The sequence below is a fragment of the Sminthopsis crassicaudata genome, chromosome 4 (genome assembly GCF_048593235.1).
Source record: "Sminthopsis crassicaudata isolate SCR6 chromosome 4, ASM4859323v1, whole genome shotgun sequence".
Lineage (NCBI taxonomy): Eukaryota > Metazoa > Chordata > Mammalia > Dasyuromorphia > Dasyuridae > Sminthopsis > Sminthopsis crassicaudata.
In genome coordinates, this window is record NC_133620.1 from 135,681,249 (window position 1) to 135,705,700 (window position 24,452).

At 34.9% G+C, this 24,452-nt stretch overlaps 1 long non-coding RNA gene across 2 annotated transcripts in view; it reads left to right on the forward strand.

Moving 5' to 3' along the window:
- LOC141541136 (uncharacterized) overlaps positions 1 to 24,452 on the forward strand; it is a 206,947-nt gene that overhangs the window by 151,841 nt on the left and 30,654 nt on the right. The window lies entirely within an intron of this gene.

A 24,452-nucleotide genomic window follows, 5' to 3' on the forward strand; every position in this document is an offset into this window, starting at 1 on the left:
TAAGGATATTGAGGATTAGAGAGATTGAGACCCCCTACAGTTACATTGGCAGGAAGTGAGACAGGATCTGAACCCAGGAACTTTTGACTCCAAATTCGCCACCTTTCCCAGAGCTAAAAGCTGCATAGAGATCAACAGGATTTAGGTCTCAAGCTTTAGGGAACTTTGACTTTAGAATGAAAAAAATCTGACTTTTGTTTGGGTATGGTAATTTAAGGTAAGATGAAAAATAAGAGAGTGAACTGGGCCAAACTACCTAATGAGATAGTTCTATCATGATCAGGTCAAACTTTAAAAAGAAAAGCAGGGTCCATTTGTTGTGAGAAAAGCAGTTTTTTCCTTCCCAGGTCACTGCCAATGATCCCATAATAAAATATGACAGAAACAAAATAATGGAGCTGCTGCTAGTATGTACCTTCTTTATCAGAAGATCAGTGGCCTCATGATGTCTGTTAGCCAAAGACTGGCTAGATGTGTGTAAATATAGATATTACTTTTACCTCTTTTTCTGTCTGTCTGTCTTGCTCTCTCTCTCTGTCTCTGTCTTTCTCTTTTTCCTTTCCTCCCCTCTCCCCTCTCCCCTCTCCCCTCTCCCTTCCTCCTTCCCTCCCTTCCTCTCTTCCCCCCTCTCCTTTTTCTTTCTGTTTTTATTGGTGAAAGAGCATTATTATGAGGAGAGATGCATAATAAAAATAGGTGTGACTCATTATTCATCATTTTGTCCACTCCGATCCAATGTAATTTAATAAGCATTTATTAAGAATTTATAATATGCACAGCATTAGGTTAGACACTGGGGATATAATGACAAAATACAAAACCAGTCTAATCAAACAGAATTAGAAAGTCAAAAATTTATTCTACTCTTGGTTCAATCCAGATCCAAATTCAGAAATGAATTAATAAGGACATTTATACAAAAACTCAGTTCACTGCTTAGTCATTTTATTTTTTCATCCTCTTTTAAGAATATGTTGCTTTTCTCCTCCTCCCCTGAGAGATGGAAATTCCATTTGATCTTTAAAAAGTAGTATAAGGTGAAACTACAGAGTAATTTTTTTAAAGTATTACAACAGTAACATTTTTTTCTTGCAGAGCTGCCAAAAAGTAAGATATCTGCAAAAATCTAAATGAAAAGTATATTCAATTGCTTAGGCCTTTTAAAGAATTGATAGTTTTTTTTTAAAAGCAAATAGGAAGAAAATGGTAGAATCCATGACTGAATTTTTAAACAAATGCCTAGTTAAAAATAATATCCAATTTGGCCTCCACTAGAGCATGGAGGGAATAACAAAAGGTAGCTAATGTGGAACGCACTAAATGCTTGTGTCAAGTTGCCAGCACATTATCTTTGGATCTTTAACCAAGGAGGACTTCACTTGCAGAAATGGCTCTTGACAAAGTTAAGTGGTCCCATATATTGTTTGGGAAATTGCCCTTATTTTGTGCTCTTCTTGTTCCAGTAATGGAACCCATGAGCAGTAGATAATTGCAGCAGCCTCATCTATCAAATAATATTAGAAGTCAACAGCTATAATCTGAACCACTTGCTTTACACAGCTCTTCTCTGTATTTTTGGTTCAAATTGTCAGTTGTTACCTGTAAGTGTCCCCATTCCCTGTGGTTGATAAAAGTTAAAAGATTTAAGGAAATCAGGAGGAGTGCAGTGGAAGGGCTTAAGCAATGGCTTACATGGCCAGCCCAGGACACCCGATGATAACAGCTCACTGAATAGGGAAAAAATCATAGCTCTTTTGCTAGCATTATATGTTACTGTCACAAGTGCATGAGGATTGGAGGAGAAAGGGTATTTTTTAGGGATAGTCAGGGAAGTTAAAAACTAAGTTTAAGGGGGTCAGAAGTAAACCTCTGATTAGTGGAAGACAAACACTGATATCGAATTCCAGCATTCAGAACAGTGTGTGTTCATATCGCACGCCACAATTACCCACAGCAAAGTTGCCTACAAATTGACTTCTACTACAGTAGTTGTAGAATCATGGGTTTCATAGGATTTAGAAATTCAAGATCAGTAAATCCTACCCTTCCATTTATCCGATGTGTTGCCTGTCTGAAGGTCACCTGGGGAGTAACTAGCAGAGCTGAGATTCAGAGCCACACCCTATGAAAGGATCTGTAGCTGATGCTCTTTCAATCAATTAACAATCATTTATTAAGGATATATTATATTCTAGGCACTATATTAAGTGCTGGGGATACAGAAAAAAAGCAAAAACATTTCCTGACCTCAAAGATCTTATATTAGAATGAAATGAGACATGCATATAAATACTTCTATAAAATAGATGAAAACAGAGGAGATGGAAGTTGACCTTGGAGGGAAAGGCACTAGTTAGAGTGTACTGCGTGAGTAGGTCAGGAAAGGCTTCCTGTGAAAAATGACACTTCTGTTGTATCTTGAAAAAAGATTTCCATGAAAAGCATAACATCTTACAGTCCAGTGGTACCTTGAAATCATGTGGATGAATCCAACTGGTTGGATTCAATAATTTAATTAGACTCAGTAAAGGTATCCACTGTGTGGCTATAAAGAGGAAATCAAACTCTGGTCCTGCCCTGGAAGAGAACACATGGAGTAGTATAGTAGAAATAACACTGTTCTCGAGATGGAGAAGAACGAAGTTGCAACCCTTGTTCTGCTATGTCCTCATGGATGGCCCTGGGCAAATGGATTCACATCACTGGATCCCACTTTTTTCCTTTTTAAAATAAAGGAACTTCAAAAAGTTATCAAACTGTGCAAACCCTTTGATCCAGCCAATGTTTCTACTGGGTCTGTTTCCCAAAGCGATTTATAAAAAAGGGAAAAGTACCCACATGTGCAAAAGTGTTTGTGGCAGCCCTTTTTAAAAAATTAATTACAGTTTTTATTTACCAGATATAAGCATGGGTAATTTTATAGCATTGATAATTGCCAAACCTTTTGTTCTAATTTTTCCCCTCCTTCCCCCCCACAAGATGGCAGGTTGACCAATACATGTTAAATATGTTAAAGTATAAATTAAATACAATATATGTATACATGTCCAAACAGTTGTTTTGCCGTACAAAAAGAATTGGACTTTGAAATAGTGTACATTTAGCCTGTGAAGGAAATAAAAAATTCAGGTGGACAAAAATAGGGGTATTGGGAATTCTATGTAGTGGTTCATACTCATCTCCCAGAGTTCTTTTGCTGGGTGTAGCTAGTTCAGTTTATTACTGCTCTATGAAGAATTAATTTTGTTCATCTCAATGTTGAAAATGGCCACGTCCATCAGAATTGATCATCATACAGTATTGTTGTTGAAGTGTATAATGATCTCCTGGTCCTGCTCACTTCACTCAGCATCAGTTCATGTAAGTCTCTCCAAGCCCCTCTGTATTCATTCTGCTGGTCATTTCTTACAGAACAATAATATTCCATAACATTCATATGCCACAATTTATTCAGCCATTCTCCAATTGATGGGCATCCATTCATTTTCCAGTTTCTTGTCACTACAAAGAGGGCTGTCAGCCCTTTTTTGTGGTGGCAAGAAAATGGAAACTTAGTGGATTCCCATCAGTTGGGGAATGGCTGAATAAGTTATGGTATATGAATGTTATTGTTTTGTAAGAAATGACCAGCAGGCCGATTTCAGAGAGGCCTGAGAGACTTCCATGAACTGATGCTGGGTGAAGTGAGCAGAACGAGGAGATCATTATACAAGGCAACATCAGAATTTTATGACTATCAATTCTGATGCACATAGTTCTTTCCAAAAATGAGATGACTGATGCCAGTTCAATGGTCTTGTGATGGAGAGAGCCATCTATATCCAGAAAAATGACTATGGGAAGTGAATGTGGATCACAACATAGCATTCTCACTCTTTTTGATGTTGTTCACTTGCATTTTGTTTTCTTACTAATTTTCTTTCCTTTTTGATCTGATTTTTCTTGTGCCACAAGAGAAGTGTATACATGTTTACACATATTGGATCGAACATATATTTTAACATGTATAACATATATTAGATTGCTTGCCATCTAGGAGAGGGGGTGGGGGAAAGGAGAGGAAAATCTGAAATACAAGGTCAATGTTAAAATATTGTCCATGCATGTGTTTTGGAAATTAAAAAAAAACTTTAAAAATAAAATAAAGGAAGTAGATTAAATGAACTCTAGTTTTCCACCCATTTGATGAATCTCCTTTTATGACAGTCTCCATAATTAATAATGAGACACTGGCAAAGGACCTTCCCACAAGAGTTGCCACATCAAAGAAGGCATTGTGCTGTGAGCAAAGCAGAATTGCAGTAATTCAAAAGAAAAATGAGATATGCAAATTTAGAGACATCTCATCCCAAATGTTCCTGTGTTGTTCTGATGATCAATCATAATTGGACACATCTTGACCCTGACATAGTGATACCACTTTGGTGGTCTTCAAGAATGAAAGACCATAACCAACCCAGCCTCTCCTTGAACCTTGCCAGTGCTAGTGTCCTTTCTACCTTTTAAGGTTCTCTGTTCTGTTTTTGAGAGCTTTTCTTTGTATTGAACTGTAACTTTCACCGACTGATCCTTGTTCTGCCTTTTAGAGTCCCAGAATAATCCTAACCCCTTTTCCTCCTGGTGGTTCTTCAGCTATTTGAAGTCAATTAGTCAGTCAACAGATGTTTATCTGAAGACAATAATCATGGAGAATTTTCCTTTCCCTCATCCCCATCCTACTCTCCTCTTCTCTCAGTTTTAACCTTAAATCTTTTAATTAGTTACTTAGTGTGTTTTCAGTAGCATCCAAAGTTGGGAAAACTTAATGGAGCAATTAGAACTTGTATTGGACCTTGAAGCACTGAAAGTCCAGTGCCTTCTTTCTAAGACTGCCTCCAAGTTATCCTCTATATAAAGCATTTGTGTGTAATGGTTTACACCTTGTCACCCCCCATTAAATTAGGATTTCTTTAAGGGCAAGGAGTATTTTGTGTCTCTTAATGTCCCTAGTAACAACTGAACAAAAAAAATGTCCCCAGTGCTTAGCTTAGCACATGGCACATAGAAAGTGCTCGATAAATGTTAATTGATTGGTTCATTGAAGCACTTAATAAATAAGCACTTAACGAATAAAGAAATGTTTATTGACTTCATTTGATTTTTGTTCATTGGGGAAGAAAGGCAGCAAATGTTTTCAGAGGGGAGCAGCAACAGGAGAGCCAGTGATGGGAGATTCTTTGGATGTCTAGTTATAAAGTGATAGATATGGCCATTTACTTCAGGCACAACAATTTCCTACTTAGCTTGCACAGACAGATCACCCAAGCACACAGAGATGGCCATTTAACAGAACATTTTTTTTAATACTTCTCATTGTTCTGAAGTGGGTTGATACTCTCATGAATCGGGAGAGGGCACTGGAAATTCATGCAAAACACTGGGGTATCTATCCATATGGACATAGTGATGTTGTTGTCTTGGGTGTTCTAATGACCAGGGTGTTCATTGAATATCCGCTCTTGGCTCCTTCAAGTTGTGAGTTTATGGTTCTATATTCTTATAATAAAGCTACATTTGCTCTCACCAAGACACTTTTAAAAGTGGAGTCACTTAGCATTGGTGGACACAACTAAGTCCTACCAAAGATAGCAAAGGCAAGAAGGTAGGAATGAACATGGAATCTACTTTGAGAAGTAAAGGTGGATTAGTAAAGTGGAGCCACATTGGAGAAAACCCCCCATTAATGCTATATGGTCAAATATCCAAACCCACACTGACCTCTTTGTATTAATATATAACAGATAATTTAGTTTTTATAATCAGAGCATCATTGACTGACAGCTCTGAAGGGACTTGAGAAGTTATCTATTTTACAGATGAAATAACTGAAGCTCAGAGAGGTAGAGCATTTCCTGAAGATCACATAGGTTCAGATCCAGATGGCTAGCCCAAGGAGCCATATTTGGTACATGAATTTCTTCCCATATAGAACTGGTTACTGTCATGTCCCAAAATAGATTTTCATTAAGAGGCTACCAGGTCCTTCAGTAGAAAAAAACTTTTTGAGCACATATAAGTTAAGAAAGGTCTGAAAGAGAATACAAGCAGTAGAGAGTCATTAAATTACCCAAAATGTTTTCACTAAAGACAAAGGGCTCAAACATTGTTGATTCAACTTTGCATTTATTAAGCATTTACTACATTCCTGACATAGTACTATGCACTAGATAGACAAAAAAGAAGTAGTTCATTGTCTAATAGGATAAGGTTCAGAACTGAATTGGAAGCCAAGTCTCTGGACTTGCTCTTCCACAGCAGCACATTGTGTCAGTGTGGCGTATACCTTTGTGATAGTTGTTGGTTTACCATCTCATTTTTGTGAATGTTATCTTCCAAGACAGTAGCTTCTTAAAGTCAGAGATAATAAATAAATTCTACTTATTTTGTGGTATCTCCTAGAATGCCTAACTGGTAAGTAAGAAATATTTGTTTATTAAAAAAAAATCAAAGCAAATGGTCAGTCAGTTCAGTTATCCTATTAGACAATGAACTACCTATGCCTCAAGTTCCTCAATTGTTTTATGAGGTAACAATAGCATGGAGATCTCGGTCTTGTGAAGAAAGAATGAGATGATATTTTTAATGTCAATCTTAAAGCATTCTATAAATATTAGCAGCACTACCACTACTAGTAGTAATAGAAATAAAATGAAACTAAGGTATTTGTATATAGATGTTAAAGTATGAATATGCAACTGAACCACTATCCTTTCTGACCATTTTGAGATTATGTAATCTCAAAGACAGTCTGTCCTAATGGATATTTTGCTGGGTTTGGCAACAGGAAGGTCTCAGTTCAAATTCTGTCTGTGATACCTACTACCTGTTTGACACTGGATAAGTCATGTTAAACTCTTTAAGGACTTATCTATTAAGTCAAAGATTTTTGGTGGTTGGAGGGAATGGTGAATGAATGTGAATGAAATCACTTTCACATCTTGAAAGTTTGAGTCACAGATTCTGCAAATATCCATTTACCTAGAAGCTGGGAAAGATTATAGAAGCCTTTTTATGTTTATGTGTCTAATACTACACACAGAGACAAACAAGCTGGTGGTTAACTTCAGCTTTCTTAAGATGTGTGATTTAATTATCTAATATCCCAATTTTAATTAATAAGTAATAAATATATGCTTTCTAACATGATGCTACATTATTTTGGTGCCCCTTCAATAAATTTTGAGACCCTACGGAATGTGCTACAAGGTCAAAGCAGGTTGTATTTTCTAAAATTATAACATTATCACAGCTCTCAGGCTGGCAGTTGTTTTGCACCACAGATTATAAATTCTGATGATGTTGGCTTTAGGATTGTGATGCACAGGTCATTTCCTTCTTTCCCCACCCTCTCTTTTTTACTTTCTCGGTTACTCCTTTTTGATTCCTCTGATCTTTGGATGGGATTTTTTTTGAGATAGAGATGAAAATATTCACATTTACTTGTCTTTCTTCATTATCTTAATTGCATGCATCTGCTGCTGGTTATTAGTACATTGATTGCCCTTCTTTTTAGGCAATATATGTGGTTAAAATAATGTGTCTGGAGTGCTTGTAGCTGGCCAAATGCCTTCACTGTCCAAGCTAAAGCTGTATACACTTGTATATGTGAATACTCTTCTGGCAATAATTGTTCAATATGACAGCTTCTCCCAGGTATTTGAATGATGCAACTTGTTCAAGTTTAATGCTATCTATTATGAACTCGACTTCATGCTGTTAATAGCTGGAAGGCATTGATTTTGTTTTCTGTTCTTCTATCTCAAGCCCATACATTTTGCTTGCATTATTGACTGTTCTGATCATTTCATGCATCATCTCTTTGGAAGATGTATAAATCAATGTCATCTGTGGAACTTAAGTTGTTTATTAGGCTGCCATGTAGGTTTACACCTTCATGAAAATCATCTCATGTGGTCAATGGCGGATGTTTCAAACGATTGTTGAGTACGTCTGATGAAAAGGGACAACCTTGCAGGGTGTCAACATGAGGGGAGAAAAGTTCATTTAATTATTTATTTGGGTTACAAGTCATACTTGACTGGCCGCACTTTTTAATGAGACTAATTAACTTCTTCAGCATGTGAAATGAGTTCAGAAGTACTATGATTATAGCATGGCACAAACTGGATTGCTCACCTGAAAGACTGCATTTGTGCACTCTATTTTACAGAGCAGTTTGTATTGTAAATAAGCACTACATATGCCAGAGAAACCACATTGGTAGGTATACATATGAGTATCCCTGAAAGGGATTTTTCTGAAATTATTCTGCTTGTCACTTCTTATAGTACAATTGTATTCCATTATAATCATGTGCTGCAACTTGTTTAGCCATTCCCCACTTGCTGGGCATCCTTTTGATTTCCAATTCTTTGCCACCACAAAAAAAAAAGAACTGCTATGAATATATTTGTACAAATAAGTCCTTTTCTAAAAAGAAATCTCCTTGGGATATAGACACTTAACACTTCCTAGCTGTGTGACCCTGAGCAAGTCACTTAACCCAAATGCCTCAGGGGAAAAAAAGAAAAAAAAAGAAGGGATTATAGATTGTATAGTGGTATTCTTCTCATATGCATAAATCTGACAGATAAATTATTCCATGTTCTCTTAATTTGTTTATGGTATTATCCTTTATGTATAAATCAGATACCCATTTTGACCTTATTTGGGTATCTGGTGTGAGATGTTGGTCTATACCTAGTTTCTGTCATACTCTTTTCTAGTTTTCTCAGCAATTTTGTCAAATAATGACAAAAAGCTTTGATCTTTGGATTTATTGTCTATTTACATTGGTAATGGAATTTTCTCCTAATCTATTCCACTGATTTATCACTCTATTTCTTGGCCATTACCAGATTGTTTTGATATATAGTATAAAACTTTTATAATACAGTTTGAGATCTGGTATGGCTAGACCACAATCTTTTGCATTTTTCAATTCCCTTGATATCTTTGAGTTATTTTTTCCAGATAAATTTTATTTTTTTCTAGTTCTATTAGATTATTTTTGATAGTTTTATATGTATGATATTGAATAGAAAGATTTAGGTAGAAATGTCATTTTTATTATATTGGTTAGGCCTACCCATATTTTTCCAGTTGTTTAGATTTGACTTTATGTGAAAAGTGTTTTATAATGTTCATATAGTTCTTGGGTTGGTCTTAGCAAGTAGACCCACAATTATATTTTCTACAGTTATTTTAAATGGAATTTCTTTTTCTATCTCTTGCTGCTGGGCTTTGTTGGTAATATGTAGTTGCATTGATGAGTTTTTGGGGGTTTTATTTTACATGCTACAACTTTGCTAACATTGTTAATTATTTCAAATAGTTTTTCAGTTGATTTCCTAGGATTTCTAAGTAAAATATATTATTTTCAGAGTAATAGTTTTGTTTCCTTACTGCCTATTCTAGTCATTCAATTTATTTTTCTTCTCTTATTGCTGTAGCTAACATTTCTAGTACAATACTAAATAATAGAGGTAATAATGGGCATCTTTGCTTCACCCCCAATTTAATTGGAAGGGTTTCTAGCTTGTTTCTATTACAGATAATGCTTTTTGGCAAATATTACTTAACATTTTAATGAAAGTTTCATTTATTCCTATCCATTTTATTGTTTTATTAAATAGAAATGGGTGCTGTATCTTATGAAAGATATTTTCTACATCTATTGAGATAATCAAATAATTTCTTTTGGTTTTGTTATTGATAGAATCTTTTATGCTGATAGTTTTCCTAATCTTGAACTAACCCTGCAAGCCTGTATTCCTTGTATAAATTGTACCTGGTCATAGTATATGATCTTCATGATATGTTTCTGTAATATCTTTACTAGTATTTTATTAAAAATTTTGCATCAATATTCATTAGGGCAATTAGTCTATACTTTTCTTTCTCTGTTTTGGCTCTTTCTAGTTGGGGCATCAGCCCCACATTTGGTAGGACTCCTTAATTAAGGAAATGGAATAGGCAATAAAGAAACAAAATTATTATTCTTTGCAGATGATATGATGTTATACTTAGAAAACCTATTTTTGTGCAAGTGCCATGTACTGCTGAGAAAAAAGGTATATTCTTTTTTATTCCCATTCAGTTTCTCCAGAGATTTATCATATTTAACTTTTCCAGAATTTTATTCACCTACTAACTTCTTTCTTGTTTTTTGCTTTTTGTTTTTTTTATTAGATTCATCTAGTTCTGGAAGGGGAATGTCCAAGTGCTCCACTGGTATAATTTTGTTATCTTTTTCCTCCTGGAACTCATTCAACTTCTTCAAAAATCTAGATGCTATTTTATTTGGTGCATGTATATTTAGTATTTATATGATTTCATTGTCTATGGTATCTTTCAGCAAGATATAGTTTCTTAATCTCCAGTAATTGTATCATTTTTACTTTTGTTCTATGTGAGATCATGATTGTTATTCCTGCTTTCTTTGCTTCAGCAGAAGCATAATAGATTCTGTTCCAGTCACTTATCATTACCCTGTGTATATCTCTCTGCTTTATATGTGTTTCTTGAAAATAAAATATTATGGAATTTTGGTTTTTAAGCCATTCTGCTATGTGTTTCCATTTTGTAGGGTAGTTCATCTCATTCACATTTAAATTTACGATAACTATGTATTTCTCTCCACGCTATTCTTATTTTGCTTGTTCTAGTCTTTTCTTACTCCCCAATTTTTCTCTCCTCCTTTACTTTTGATCATCACTTTCCTCAATATACTCTCCTTTTCAACAGTTCCCCCTCTCTATTATCCCTATTTCTTTTTACTTCTTTATAGTATAAGGCATTTTTATATCCAATTGAGTGTATTGTTATTCTCTCTTTGAATCAATTTTGATGGGAATAAGATTCAAGCTTTGCCTTCCATCTCCCTCCTCATTTTCTTCTCCATTATAACAATTCTTTTATGTGGGATAATTTAGCTCAATCTCCCTCATCTTCCAGTACAATTTTCTTTCTCACCCCTTTATTTTTTTGGGGCAGACATCATCATAACAAAGTCATTTTGTAGCCACATCCTCTGTCTATATATAGTCCTTCTAATTGATTTTATAATAACAAATTGTTGAGTTACAAATATTATCTTTCCGTATACAAATATAAATAGTTTAACGTTATTGAATTTCTTATGTTTTCTCTTTCTTGTCTTTTTTTTTTTTTAACCTTTTTATATCTTCTCGAGTCTTACATTTGGAGGTCAAATGTTTTATTCAGTTCTTGTCTTTTAAAAGAAATGCTTGAAGTCCTCTTTTTTTTTTTAACCTGTCCATTTTGTTCCTTGAAAAATTATGTTCAACTTTGCTAGGTAGGTGACTTTTTGTTGTAATCCCAACTCCTTTGCCTTTCAGTATATCATATCATATTCCATGGCTTCTAGTTCTTCAATGTTAAACCAGCCAACTACTATGAAATTCTGCTGTAGCTCCAAATTTGAATTGTTTCTTTTTTGGCAGATTGCAATATTTTGTCCTTAATCTATGAGCTCTGGAGTTTGGCTATGATATTTCTGAAATTTTCATTTTGGTATCTCTTTTAGGCAGTGATCCACTGGTAAATTCTTTCAATTCTATTTTGCTCTCTGATTCATCAGAACACTTTTAATAAATTTTGGAAAGATGTCATGCAGGCTTTTTAAAAATCATGCTTTTCACATAATTAAATAAATTTTCTTCTTATTTCTTCTTTTACTTCTTCCTTCTACATTTTTAATTTGTTTATTTTGATGTCTTGTAGAGCCATTAGCTTTTACTTCTTCAATGATCATTTTTAAGGAATTATTTTCTATAGTGAGCTTTTATATTTCTTTTTTCCCCCATCTGACCAATTTTATTTTATAGGGAGTAATTTTCCTTGGTAAATTTTTATATATCTTTTTCTATGCTACTGACTGCTTTTTTCATGATTCTCTTACATTACTCTCATTCCCCCCACCCCAATTTTTCTTCTACTTCTCTAATATATTTTTTAAAATATTTTTAAGCTCTTTTAGAAATTCTTTTTGGACCTGAAAACACATTACATTTTTCTTTGAGGCTTCACATGTACTATTATCCTTTTCTAAATTTATCCCTTGATTTTTCCCAACACCAGAGCAACTTTCTGTTGTCAAGCTCTTTTTTTCCCCCTCATTTTTTTGAATTTTTTTGTGACTTGGTGTTTTTATATAAGTGTTGGGCTCTGGTCCTACCCTGTCCCACACTTTTTATATTGGGGCTCTGGGTCTTATGCTGATCTTCACTGGAATTTAGAGCTTAGCTCCATTATTCCTCTGAAGAATCAACTTTTCTTGTGGCTCGTACTAGGTGGTGGGGTTCTCCCCTGGGTGGGGAGTTAGCTCTTGGTCTGGTGGTTGACCCTCAAGGAGGGATCTTGTTGCAGGATTGCCATAGGCATGGGGCCCTGCTTCTGGTTGCTATAGAAACACTGCCTCTTTGCTGATAGACCCCATGGTAGGGTCTTGCTGTTGGCTAGCTCATGGGTTGGACTGCTATGGTTCAGTGATGGGGTCGAGGTCTCCTTGGTGTGGGACCTTGCTGTGCTGCACAGACTGCTCACTTACCTGTGGCACTACTGGTGTATAGGAGGATGAAGCCTTTATGATGGATTGCCCCAGAGTCAGAGCCATGTTGCAGGCCCCCTGCTATGAGACTGGCTGCTGTGGTTGCTGATGCTCTTGGACCTTGCTTCCCCCCAACCCAGTGATACAAACCTGTTTTCCTGATCCTAGATCATTTCTGAGACAGTTTTCTAGTTGTTTGGATGGGAATTTGGGAGAGCTTCAGATGGCTCCTTCCTCACTCTGCCATCTTGGCCTTGTACTCCATTATTTCATATTTCAAAAGCTGATCTGAAAATGTTTGAAAAAGCTAAAAATGTTGTTACCATATGACTGACTCTTTGGTGTTTGGCCTTTAGGCATTCAAAGATAGGCACATAGTTCATTATTGTTCCCATCTGCAAAGCCTTTCCAGAGACTTAGCTCTGTTAGTAGTTTTCAAAATCTTGAATTACCTTCACTTTATCATGAGACACTGATTTTGGGCTTTAGCGGAATTCCTGAATGTTAGGGGATTGTCCCTAGGAAAGGGCACTATGGAGTGCAAATCCTGCTTACTATGTTTGATATTAAACCAGTCACTTTATCTTTATAGGCCTTGAGTTCCTTACCAGTAAAATGAGGGAGTTGGAATTCTTAGCCCCTGAAATTTCTGCTTTTTCTATCTATAGCTATGATATTATTGGGCATAGGTACTCTGGTGGTGCTGATTGTATCTCATCCATGTGCACTTATCCTCTGTAATTCTTGTCCCTGCCTTTGTATAAGTCCTCCACAAAGGTTATAACCGAATATAGATGTGAAGCAGACCAATTGTCTAAATGACATCTAACAAGTGATACACTTTAACACTTACCTTCTTTTTCCCTGAAATACTAGCATTTAAACTCTATTCAGATGACACATCTTTTGTTCTTAGAAAAAGTCCCACTTTTGAGGTACCTTTTAAGGGCTAGATTGTGTATATAAAAGCAATTGAAGCTATGTGAGAAACCATTTTAACAAAACTAAACCAATGAATCAAAAAAGAAAAAAAAAAGAGAGCAGGTTAAAAAATGCTTACAATAAAAAAGGAGCCCAAATTAGAGGCAATAGGTTCATATGAGAAAACCTGGGGACAATGGGTAATTCCAAGCACCAAGTGTTTCTCTGGAGAAAGGATGTCAAATCACACATTCAGTGATTGACATTAAGTTCAGTGCTCATCAGTGTCATTCAGATTTTGTAGTTTTAATTGGGTAAATTTCTTACTCTTAAAGCGCATTAAATATGTTAATTTTACCACTCATAATGCTGGGCTTTAAAAATATTGACATCCAGGTCACTTAATTTGATACTTAAATTAATGAAAATGGAGCAACTTTTTTTTTCTTTGAAATTTACAGCCCCAAATGCAAATGCTTGCTTAGTAATATTTGTTTGGTCCAATTTAATTATCTGAAAGCCTTTCTATGGATAGCATACTGCTGCTTTCTGTACATGTGTGAATCCAAGGCTTCTAATAGTATTTTATTTTGTGGGGAGCATTGCCAGCACTAGTTTCTTAATGTAAAAACTGAGGAAGTACTTGACAAATACATTTCGAGCTAGGACTATCCCAACTCTTATCATTTTACTGTGACTGATCAATATCTTGGCTAACATGGAGAATGCTCACAAGTGATCAGAGAAGGGAAATCAAAATTATAGAATGTATCTTGTGTTTTCATCTGGACTGGCCATTGGGGGCAGGTGTTAGTTAGGGACCATGGACAAAGGAATAGGGTGTGATGCTGGCAATGTGGTCAGATCTGGTTGGAAAAATGAACGCCATTAATAATTCTAGTAATGAAGGACCAGAAATAAACAGTGAATTGTTCTAGGCAAATGGATCAGGTCTCTCTAAGTAACAAAAGAGGCAAGGACCACAGGTGGGAGGTTTGTTTTAAACTTGGTAGTATAGAGACAAGGTAACATTATTAGTATCCAAAGGACAAAACAGAAAAAATTTGTTTTCAAGTCAAGTAAGGGTATAAGAAAATATGTATAGTTTTTAACATGGTAAAATATTTATTTCTTTTTGAGCCCTAGTTTTTTTTCCTTGGGAAGGGGGAAGGTCTAATTCTCATGTCTTTTGATGGAACTGGTTAGTTGATTAGTATGTCCAACTCTTTGTGACACCATTTGGGGTTTTTCTAGCAAAGATACTAGAATGGATTGCCATTTTCCAGCTAATTTTATAGAGAGGATAACAAGGTTAAGTGGCTTATCCAGGATCATACAGCTAGTAAGTTTCCAAGGTCATTTTAAAATTTTTCTTCTCTTGACTCAAGGCTTAGCATTCTAGGTACACACCTTTGAGATTAAATAATCTTTAATAACAGGCTTGACAACAAAATAATGATATAAAACTTATGGTTTTAAAGCACTTAACATAATTAATTTATTTTGATTCCCATAATATTTATTTTGTAGAAAAAGTGGAATGATCTAAGATAAGTGTTCCTTCAATTAAATAAACTTGAAATTATTTGAATGGATGTACCCAAAGAGGCAAGTCTTTGTGAATTTTAAAGGAGAACTTCAGTGGATTGCCTTAGGAATCTGTGATCGATTGTTTGACATTCAATATTCCTATCAATTACCTGGATAGAAGTTTAGATAGCATCCTTTGAAATTTGCAAATGGTAAAATTTGAAGAATAGCTATCATACTGATGACAAAATAAGCATTCAAGAAGATGTTTACAATCGAAAATACTAGTACAAATATAGTAAGATGAAATTGAATAGGAATAAATATAAAATTTTATAATTGAAATCTAAACAACAGCTTCCCAAGTTTGGCTTTGAAAGCTTGGTCATTGTCAAAAGATTTGGGAATCTGAATGGATTGCAAGCATAAAAGATGTATTGTAGCTGACAGGAAACTAATGTAATCTTAAGCAATGTTTAAAGAGGCATAGAGTTCAAAAATAAAGAAGTGATAGCTAAGTTCCACAATTTTCTTTCATTTTAGATCAGAGTTCCAGTCCTAGAGGTCCTAATCCTTTCATTTCTTGAATTCCCTCCCTATGTGGGTACACTGAGTGGTAAATATCCCATGTAACCCACTATTTTAGGCCATCTTAACCATTTATTCCTCATTTTACTCTCTAACCAGCTTCTCACCAGCTGCCTTGCCCCTGATCATACATTCTTGGCTCTGTCTTTCTACCATGCCCATTCCTGTTTTTCTGTTTTGTAGCCCTAATTAAATTAATACTGCCATTGCTAATGGAAGGAATATGTCAATCAATGTGCTTTCACTCATCATTCCTAACACTTTAAAAACCATATTACCCCTCTTTGGACCCTACTCCACTTTACTTGTTGTTTCTCTATATCTTCTTATGGGAGAGATTGTCTTTTCTTTTGTAGCACTTAGCATAGTACTTGGTAGAGAGCAATAATTTAATAATATATTAGTAATCTCTATATATAGATTATAGCTTTGCATTTGATATTATTGCTGAATTAATTATTATCTATGTATCTTGGTGTCAAGATACATAACAATCACTTAACAAAATATATCCACATATCTTTTCATTCATTCATTTGTTCCCTGCTTAGACCATATTTGAACATTTTATTCAGTTCATTTTAAGGGGAACATTGACAAATCAGAAAACGTCTAGCGGAGATCACTAGAATGGTAAAGACTTGTCTTGATTTACATGAAAATCAGTTAAAAGAGCTGGGAATTTTTTTTTCTGGAAAAGGCAAGACTTAAGAGGAATAATAACTATTCTTTCAGTATTTGAAAGGCTTGTCATGCTTGTTTTGTCTTAGTCCTGGAAAATAGAAGCAGGAACAATGGATGGAAATTACAAAGAGACAAATTTAATGTAAGGAAAGAAAGAAGAATAAAAGTAGAATAGGATGCTTCAGAAGTTGGAGACTCCCATCATTGGAAGTCTTCAGAAAGTGAAGGGTGATATCTGAGCTTGTGTTCTGACAGTTTTTGTACTATAGGACAATATGAGTGTCCTTTCTAAGAATCACTTCTTTTTTCCCCTTAAAAACCAAATGCAAATCACTCTGCATCTGGAGATGTTCTGTTCATTTTGTTATTCCTTGATAGTTACTTGTTATGCTTATCCTACAACATTATATACCATTACTGGATGATATTTATTGGTATTTACTTTACTTATGAAATTTGTTGTGTAAGGATTACCAGTGGCTAAAAAAAAGCATATTAGAAGTCATTTATCACAGTCAAATGTTTTACCAACTACAAAGCAATGTATCATTTCTCATATATTTTTACTTATGTATCTTTCTGCCTCCCATAATTGTGTATTGAAGAGAGAACAGTGGTGTGGTTCCCGGCTTCTTAAACTATGGATTGTACTCCCTGATAGGGTCTCATGAAAAATTTAGCAACAGTAAAAATTGCCTTCTGAATACAATGACCAAAATTAATTCAAAATCAAACATGTAATGAATCTGAGGTGTTTCTAGAGGTGCTTACCTCCACTGTAACCTTGGTTCTGAACACAACATGCTACCAAAAATATCTCTGCTCAAAATTACAGATAGCATTGCATAAAAATTTCTTGGGTGAAAAAGGGGTTGTGATTGGAAAAATTTTAAGAAGCCCTGGTCAAGTTTACCAAAGGAGGCCTAGTAAGTCACGTTGACAATGGATAGAATTCCTCAATAACAAACTACATTCTCTATGCTTCAAGGCTTCAAGTTGGAAAGTTTTTCCTTTTTTATTTTTTGACTCCTACTTATTTAGAGGAGGCAATCTGGTCCATGAGAAAGTACTAGCTTGATACCTGGGGAGAATTAATATTTTATTTTTCTTTTATAAAGTCATTTGGTTGTCTCTCTTCTTTCTATATAAGTGCATGAAGATTATTAGACAGAAGAATTCATTTCAGAAATATAAGCTCTAGAAAACAGTATGGACTTATATCTATAGGCCAGATTTTGTTATTATAATTACTGCAGATTGTTTAAATGTAGGCAAACATAATGAAAATACTTAGTTTTTAAAATTAGATGGCACTTCAAATTAATATGAAATATTTTAAAAATATTCTTCCAATTAACAATTTCTACTTGCACTATTAAATCTATTGGAATTTAGTCTAGCCATGCTAAATTTAGATTGATAAAGGCTAGACATGTATTTAACTTGAGCGATTAGATTTTTCCTTGCCCAATTGTTCATTCAGTCCCAAGGGATTCTCATTTTTCTCCTTGGCTGTTGAATTAACTTACATATTCAATGTTCTTTGCAGCATTACAGGTAATAAGGTGACAGCACAAGATACACTTTAGTAGAGAGGAGAATTACTTTGCTTTAGGAACACAATTTATTCTGGAAAGAAAAGGAAGGAAGGAGGGAAGGGAGGGAAAAAGTGAAGGAAAGAAGAAAGAGGGGGGAAAGAAAGAGAAGAAAGAAAGAAGCAAAGAGGTAAAAAAAAGGAATGAAGGTAGGAAAGAATAAAATAAGGAAGAAAAAAGGAGTGAAGAGAAAAGAAGAAAAGAAAAAGAATGAAGAAAGCAGCAAAGGGAAAATGATTGAAGGAACAAAGGAAGGAAAGAATAAAAAAGAAGGCAAGAAAGCGGGAAGGAAGTACATTGTCTTATGCATATTAGGTGCTCAATAAATGCTTATTGATTTTCTGGTTCACTATGTAATTATGTCTTGAATAGAGCTCATGTTAGAAAGTTGTATAGGAATTATTGGGTGAGTATAAATTAGCTTCAGGATCCTAGGAGGAAAAATCAAAATTCTTAGTAATCTAGTCATCTAAAAAGTGTCTCTCCCTTTCCCTGGAAGAACCAGAATTTTAATTGTACTGAGTCCATTAATAAGACCTCAAAGAGGAATTTTTAGAAAACTATGAATAAGGATCACATCAGAATGAGATGTGGAGGACTTGTATTCTGTATTTATAGAGAGTACTTGCATGGAGATCACTCATCAGACTATTTAAATTAAAGTTCATTAGGTAGTTTCTGCTTTGTTGACTTTCTCAATGGCCTGGCACAAAAAAATTGCTAGACTTTCTTTGACAATATTTACATAATGCTAAATTGATTTGAGATACCTGAGTTCAAATCTCATATCAGATACTTCTGTGTGAACTTGAACTGAATTCACTTAATCTCTCTCTCAGACTCACTTTCCTTATTTGTAAAATAAGAAAGTTGGACTGGAAGGGGTCTATATTCCTTTCTCATTGTAAATCTTTGCTCTTATTGAAAAACATGATTTGGGACAACTCTTCCAAATTCTACTCACTCTGACTTAGGTCCCCAGATTATATAGCTTCTGAGTCTCCTTAGGATTCTAGGGTTAACCCTTGGACTTTAGGAAGATATTATTTGAATGCACAAGTGTGCTTCTTTCTATGATTCTGGGTTAATTATCAATCAGTGAGCCAGACTTAATTAGCTTTTAGAAAGGGATATTTACTAAAGTTATATACTCGACACAGTTGATACAAGCATTCGATGCAAATCTGTGACACAGTTTTCCACTAGTCCTTACAATGGGCTGAATTTAAGGGACCCCAAGTGGCAAAGGAGCAATTTAAAGCTCCTGGAGCTCCTTCTGCTGGATCCTCAAGATATTCCCCTTGAATATGGCTGTTTTCCTTACCTATGGTATAACTATTCTGTTGGCTTTTTTATAGAGTTGTAAATTTGTGACTAATTTGTCCTTGACTACTCCATATGTGTATTCTGCAGTCAGTTGATCGGGGGATTCTGTTAAGATGATGATGGGAATATAGGAAGTCTTTCTGGGACTAAGAAAGTCACATGGTTTGCCTTTGATGAAGGAGGGAATGTAGGACAAATGAAGACCAAGACTTAAAGCCTTTGGGCTCTGTTCTTCCTCCCCAGTCAATTCCTTCTCAGGGGATGAGCTGAAATGATCTCTAGCTTCTGCTTGTTCAAATATTTCAGCTTCTGAATTAGTTTCTTGTTTGTATACACATCCCACAGAGCATTATTAAGTTTCCTCAGCCACCAAGGACACTCTTCTTGTGTATGATTCCAAGTGATTGGGACTTTTTCTCACTAAGTCTAAATCCAATGATTGATGGATGAATTGAGACCTTATTTTATATAGTTGTTATCAGGGTGTAGTATTTTTATCACTAACTTTAAATTACAATCATATGATTCTAATATTGTTCAATTTATTTAAAGAATCAGGAAATCAGCTATTTTGGGGATGTCATTTAGTTCAATTTGATTCAATAAATATTTATTAAACCCCTAAAATGAAGCAGGCACTGACCAGGTTCCTGGAAATATAAAGATCAAAACCAGACTCTGTCTTTAACCCAAGGAGCTCCCATTCAATTGTGGAGAAATCAATGTTTGAATAGATAAGTAAATGTACCAAGAGATCCTATCTCTCTGAGGCTAGGCTACTGGACAAAAGTTCTAATAGTCACACTAATTTGAAAAAAAAAAATCAATCTGCATTTGTTAAGTGCCTAATATAGGCCAGGTACTGGAAAAACAAAAGACAAATGAAATAGTCCCCATACTCAAAGGAATCAAATTTTATAGAGGGAAATTAAAAGTATGGGCCTAGCCATTGAATTCAAATGTGTGGTTCAGGAACCAGTTTAGTTAACTTTGTAAGAGTTATTGATTTTTTTTAGCCCTAGAACTCTTAAAGAGTCATGGCCAAGCTAAAAATAATCATAATGTTGCTGAAAGAGACCTCCACAGTGACAAATTGTAGATGCTCTATTGGGATTTTAGACTTCTAAGATAAAGATGTAGTTTTCACGAGTTTCATAGATGTCCTAGGATAGACAAAAGAACAAAAACTTTTTTAGCTAGAGACTCTGGATTCTGTTTTCCACCCTCATGCCCAAACCCTCCTTTTCTTGGTGGGTTCCTTGTTGTCTTTGTTTTGCTTTTATTTAGCTAGTTTATAAAGTAGTTACAATATTAAAAATAATTTATTTCATTTATGAAAAATGTGAAAATGTTAATTTTTGGGGGGGTATAAATTTATATATCTAACTACTATTGTCAAAAACCAAGGACTGAAACAAAGCACATTTATAAGTTTAAAAGTCATTGGATTAGGTCTGTATGAAAAAGAACAGATTTTTCTGCATTAAAAATTGGTTTTAGAAAGCAAAAAAAATGGTAGCTGCAAGAAAAGAAGGAAAACAGAACAAAAAACACTGAGATTAGGAAGGGAATGGAGGAATTTGGTAAATTCGCATTAATTCTTTGAATATTTACTTAACCAAGTTTTTATGATCTTTAGATTGAAGTATATGAGAAATCCTTCACTTCAAGGGAGAGAGTGGAAGATGTGTTGTGGGAATGAACTAAGCACAAAATAGAAAATAGTAGAAGCCCATTAATCCTTCAATGTTTTTAGGGCAATTCGTGGATTGGGGGTGTTAACAGGAGAAAGTTTTAGCTTATCAGGAGGATTGTAATCACTGGGGAAAAAAAGAAAACAATTGAGTTAGAAAGATTCATTCATTTCAGGAGTTTTGTCATAATTGAATGTTTCTTAGCCCCACCTATTCTTAAAGAGCCTTGGCCAAGCTTTAGGGCAATTTTAATCAATGTTGCTGAAAAAGACCTCAACACAAGATTAAAAGAAAACAAGATGTGGGAGCAAACTGATAACTAATATTTGTGTGACTTTGGGAAAGTCAATATTTTTGGGGTCTCATTTTCCTCATCTGCAAATTGAAGGGTTTTGTCTAAATGATTTCTAAGTCTCTTCTATCTCTAGAACCTCTGATTTATTATACACTTATTTTCATTTTTGATAATTTATTTATTTCAATTTCAATTATTTATTTTTATTATTATTTATTTTATTTTCATTTATTATCCACTATATAAAGATATAAATTAATTCCTGTATGTAACCAATTCATCAACAAGTATTTATTAAGGAGCTACAATATTTTAGAAATTATGCTAGGTGCTAAGGACACAAAGACACAAAAGAAATAGCTCCTGTTCTCAAGGCAATTAAATTCCAGGAAAACAATACATAGGGGTGAGGCAGAGCACCTGTTCCACTAGTAATTGAACATTATTAAGTATCTATTATATTACATGTATTATTACATAAATGAAAATATATCATATTAGCACGTATTACATATTATATTAATATAGTATATAATAATTTGATATATATCATAAAATTTTATTTCACTCATGGTCCTCCAGCAGACAATGACCCCAGGTTCAAGGTACTTTCCTGGATTCAATCTCCTAAAATTATAGTTTATGAATCTCCATTGATGTGTTCAATTTTAATAGGTAGCCAAAGGACATAATTAGATAAAAAAAGACATGAAATAGTGCAGTAAGAAAAGTGGTAACAAAAATTATCTCTTTCCACCTCCTCACCCTCCAAATTACAGACAATGCAGTATGGTAGCTTTGGAGCCAGAGGATGCAAATATTACTCTGATGATTACCATCTATGGAAGGTCACTTAATTTCCCTGAGACTGGATTTCCTTCTCTCTAAAAGAGAGGTTTGCATTGGAGGACCTCCGAGGTTGTTTTTAGCTTTGGTTCTATTGTTCTGCAACATTGGAACACACTTTCTCACACATACATATAGCATCTGTGGGAAGAGTGGATGTATATACAAAACACAAAGTAAGAGGGATACAATAAGACCCGCATATGGAGAGGTACCCACATAGGGGATGTGTGGTCAGAACAAGCATGTAGAGGGGGCCACACATAGAGAACATGGGTGGTCTCATGTGGAAGGGCAACTCAAGTCTCAATTGCAGCATGTTACATGAGGTAATATGTAATAATTTAATATATATCATAACATTTTTATTTAATTTATAGTCCTCCAGCAAATAGTGATCCCAGGTTCAAGGTACCCTCTTGGATCCTGTCTCCTAAAATTATAGTTTATGAATCTCCACGGATGTGTTCAACTGTGATATCTTGGTGATGTCTCCATTGTCCCTACTGGATCAATCAATAAACATTTAGTAGTCATCTGCTATGTGGTATCTGTTGGATACCACTTAATCAAATAATTCCAGATGTTTCTCCATAGGAACCTATACTCTGTACATAGGTAGCTCTTCTGTAGTTTCCACTCCCTCTAGCTTCTGGCTTAGCTAAAATCCTTGGTTACTTCTTCATCCTTGAAATGCTGCTATTCTTGCTGAGCTTAAAACATATAGGCTTTCTGAAGCTTTTTTAGGGCAAAAAAGAATGCAGAAATTATTGCTTGGGAACTAGCTAAAAACTTCCTCTCTTTTGTTGCTTTGAAGTTTTGGCTCCTGAAGTCTTTGATCTCTTTAGCAGGAGATTTTCAGTAGAAGGGCTCCAAGCTTTTTAGGACATAGAGTAACCTCAGGTTAAGCCTTTTACTGGGGACTACCCTTCCTGTCTCACCCTTCCAGATTTGCCTGGTCTGAGACCTTACTCTAGGTTAAGGTGAGTTTTCCATGTTTTCAAAAACTTTCATCTCTGAAAGCCAAATTATACCTAAGAATTATTGTTTGTACTACTGAACAACTCTGAGGAGTTTGGGGTTCATTAGTTTTTCAAACCTGTCTCTTCTGTTCATATTCTCCTTAGTAGAAGAACAGATAGAGAAAATGAAACTTAGGAAGCAAGACCACAGTCTCCATTACAGGCCTAATTGCATTCTTGATTTTTTTTCCTGTTTAAATAGAGCCTTATATTAGGAAGATAGTTTCCTAGACATTTTTTTTCTCATATGTGGCAAAGCTATCACACAGTATAAGCATGTCACAAGTATATAATACACAAGGAAATACATGTGTCTGGGTCATTTGCATGCAGATATTTAGGCAAAGTAGAAATAATTTAGTTTAGTTTTTTTTTTTTACAGCAACTTAGAGTAAAGAAAAAGCTCAGAAGCAGATTCTAGTTATATTTGGCTGAAGGGGGCAAAAAGGAGGGAAATAAGGACAGGTAAGTTCTTTCATATTGCCCTCAAAGTATTTCCTTTTTACTGGAATTCACACCAATCCCTGGGTTGAGTTACTTAAAAAAAACAAAAACAAAAACAAAAACAAAAACAACCCTAGTCATTCTACACCTCCACTCATCTCCATTGTTTTCATTTCTTCCCTCCTTTTCCAGGAAGGAAAAAGAGGATCTTAGCCACTGAAATTGCTGTCAAAAAGTGCAGCTGTGGGAGGGAGAGGGAGCCAACATTTCATCTTCTTTTTTTTCTTCCAAAACTCATTTTTCACCAGGCTCTCTAAAGTCCCACTTCCATAAAAAAAATAGTGCCATATTATCTTTGCTAGAACTTTCAACATCTTGAAGGGTTCAGATTACTCCACCCACATGGTCAGATCTGTGCCTTAGACATGTAATTTTTGGCAGCTGTGTGGAGGATGGATTAGATTAAAGAGGAAAAAGACAAATGTATAAGGCCCTGAGTACCAGCAAACCTAAGAAGGGACTTCATGAAGGTAAAAGTGACCAGGGTCATAAAGGGAATTTGGGAGACACATATATTAACACATACACATATATATGTCATATCTTTTAAAATGATGCTTACCTGCCTAGAGACAGGAGATTTGCCTGGATGACTTCAATGTCCTTGAAAGCTCAATTTCCACCCCCACCATAATTTGTGAGAAAAAGACATTCAGAGTGTCATCTCATCCATGAGTATGTGAAGTGATATCATGTTACTAGTCTAGCCACTTTCTGTCAAACCCAGCTTCCTGTGGTGCAATTTCCAGGTATTGAGGTTTACTCCACAGGATATGAATTTCCTTTTTCTTGTGATTTTCCTGGCTTATGAAGTTTTCAAAATCATATATCAAAAAA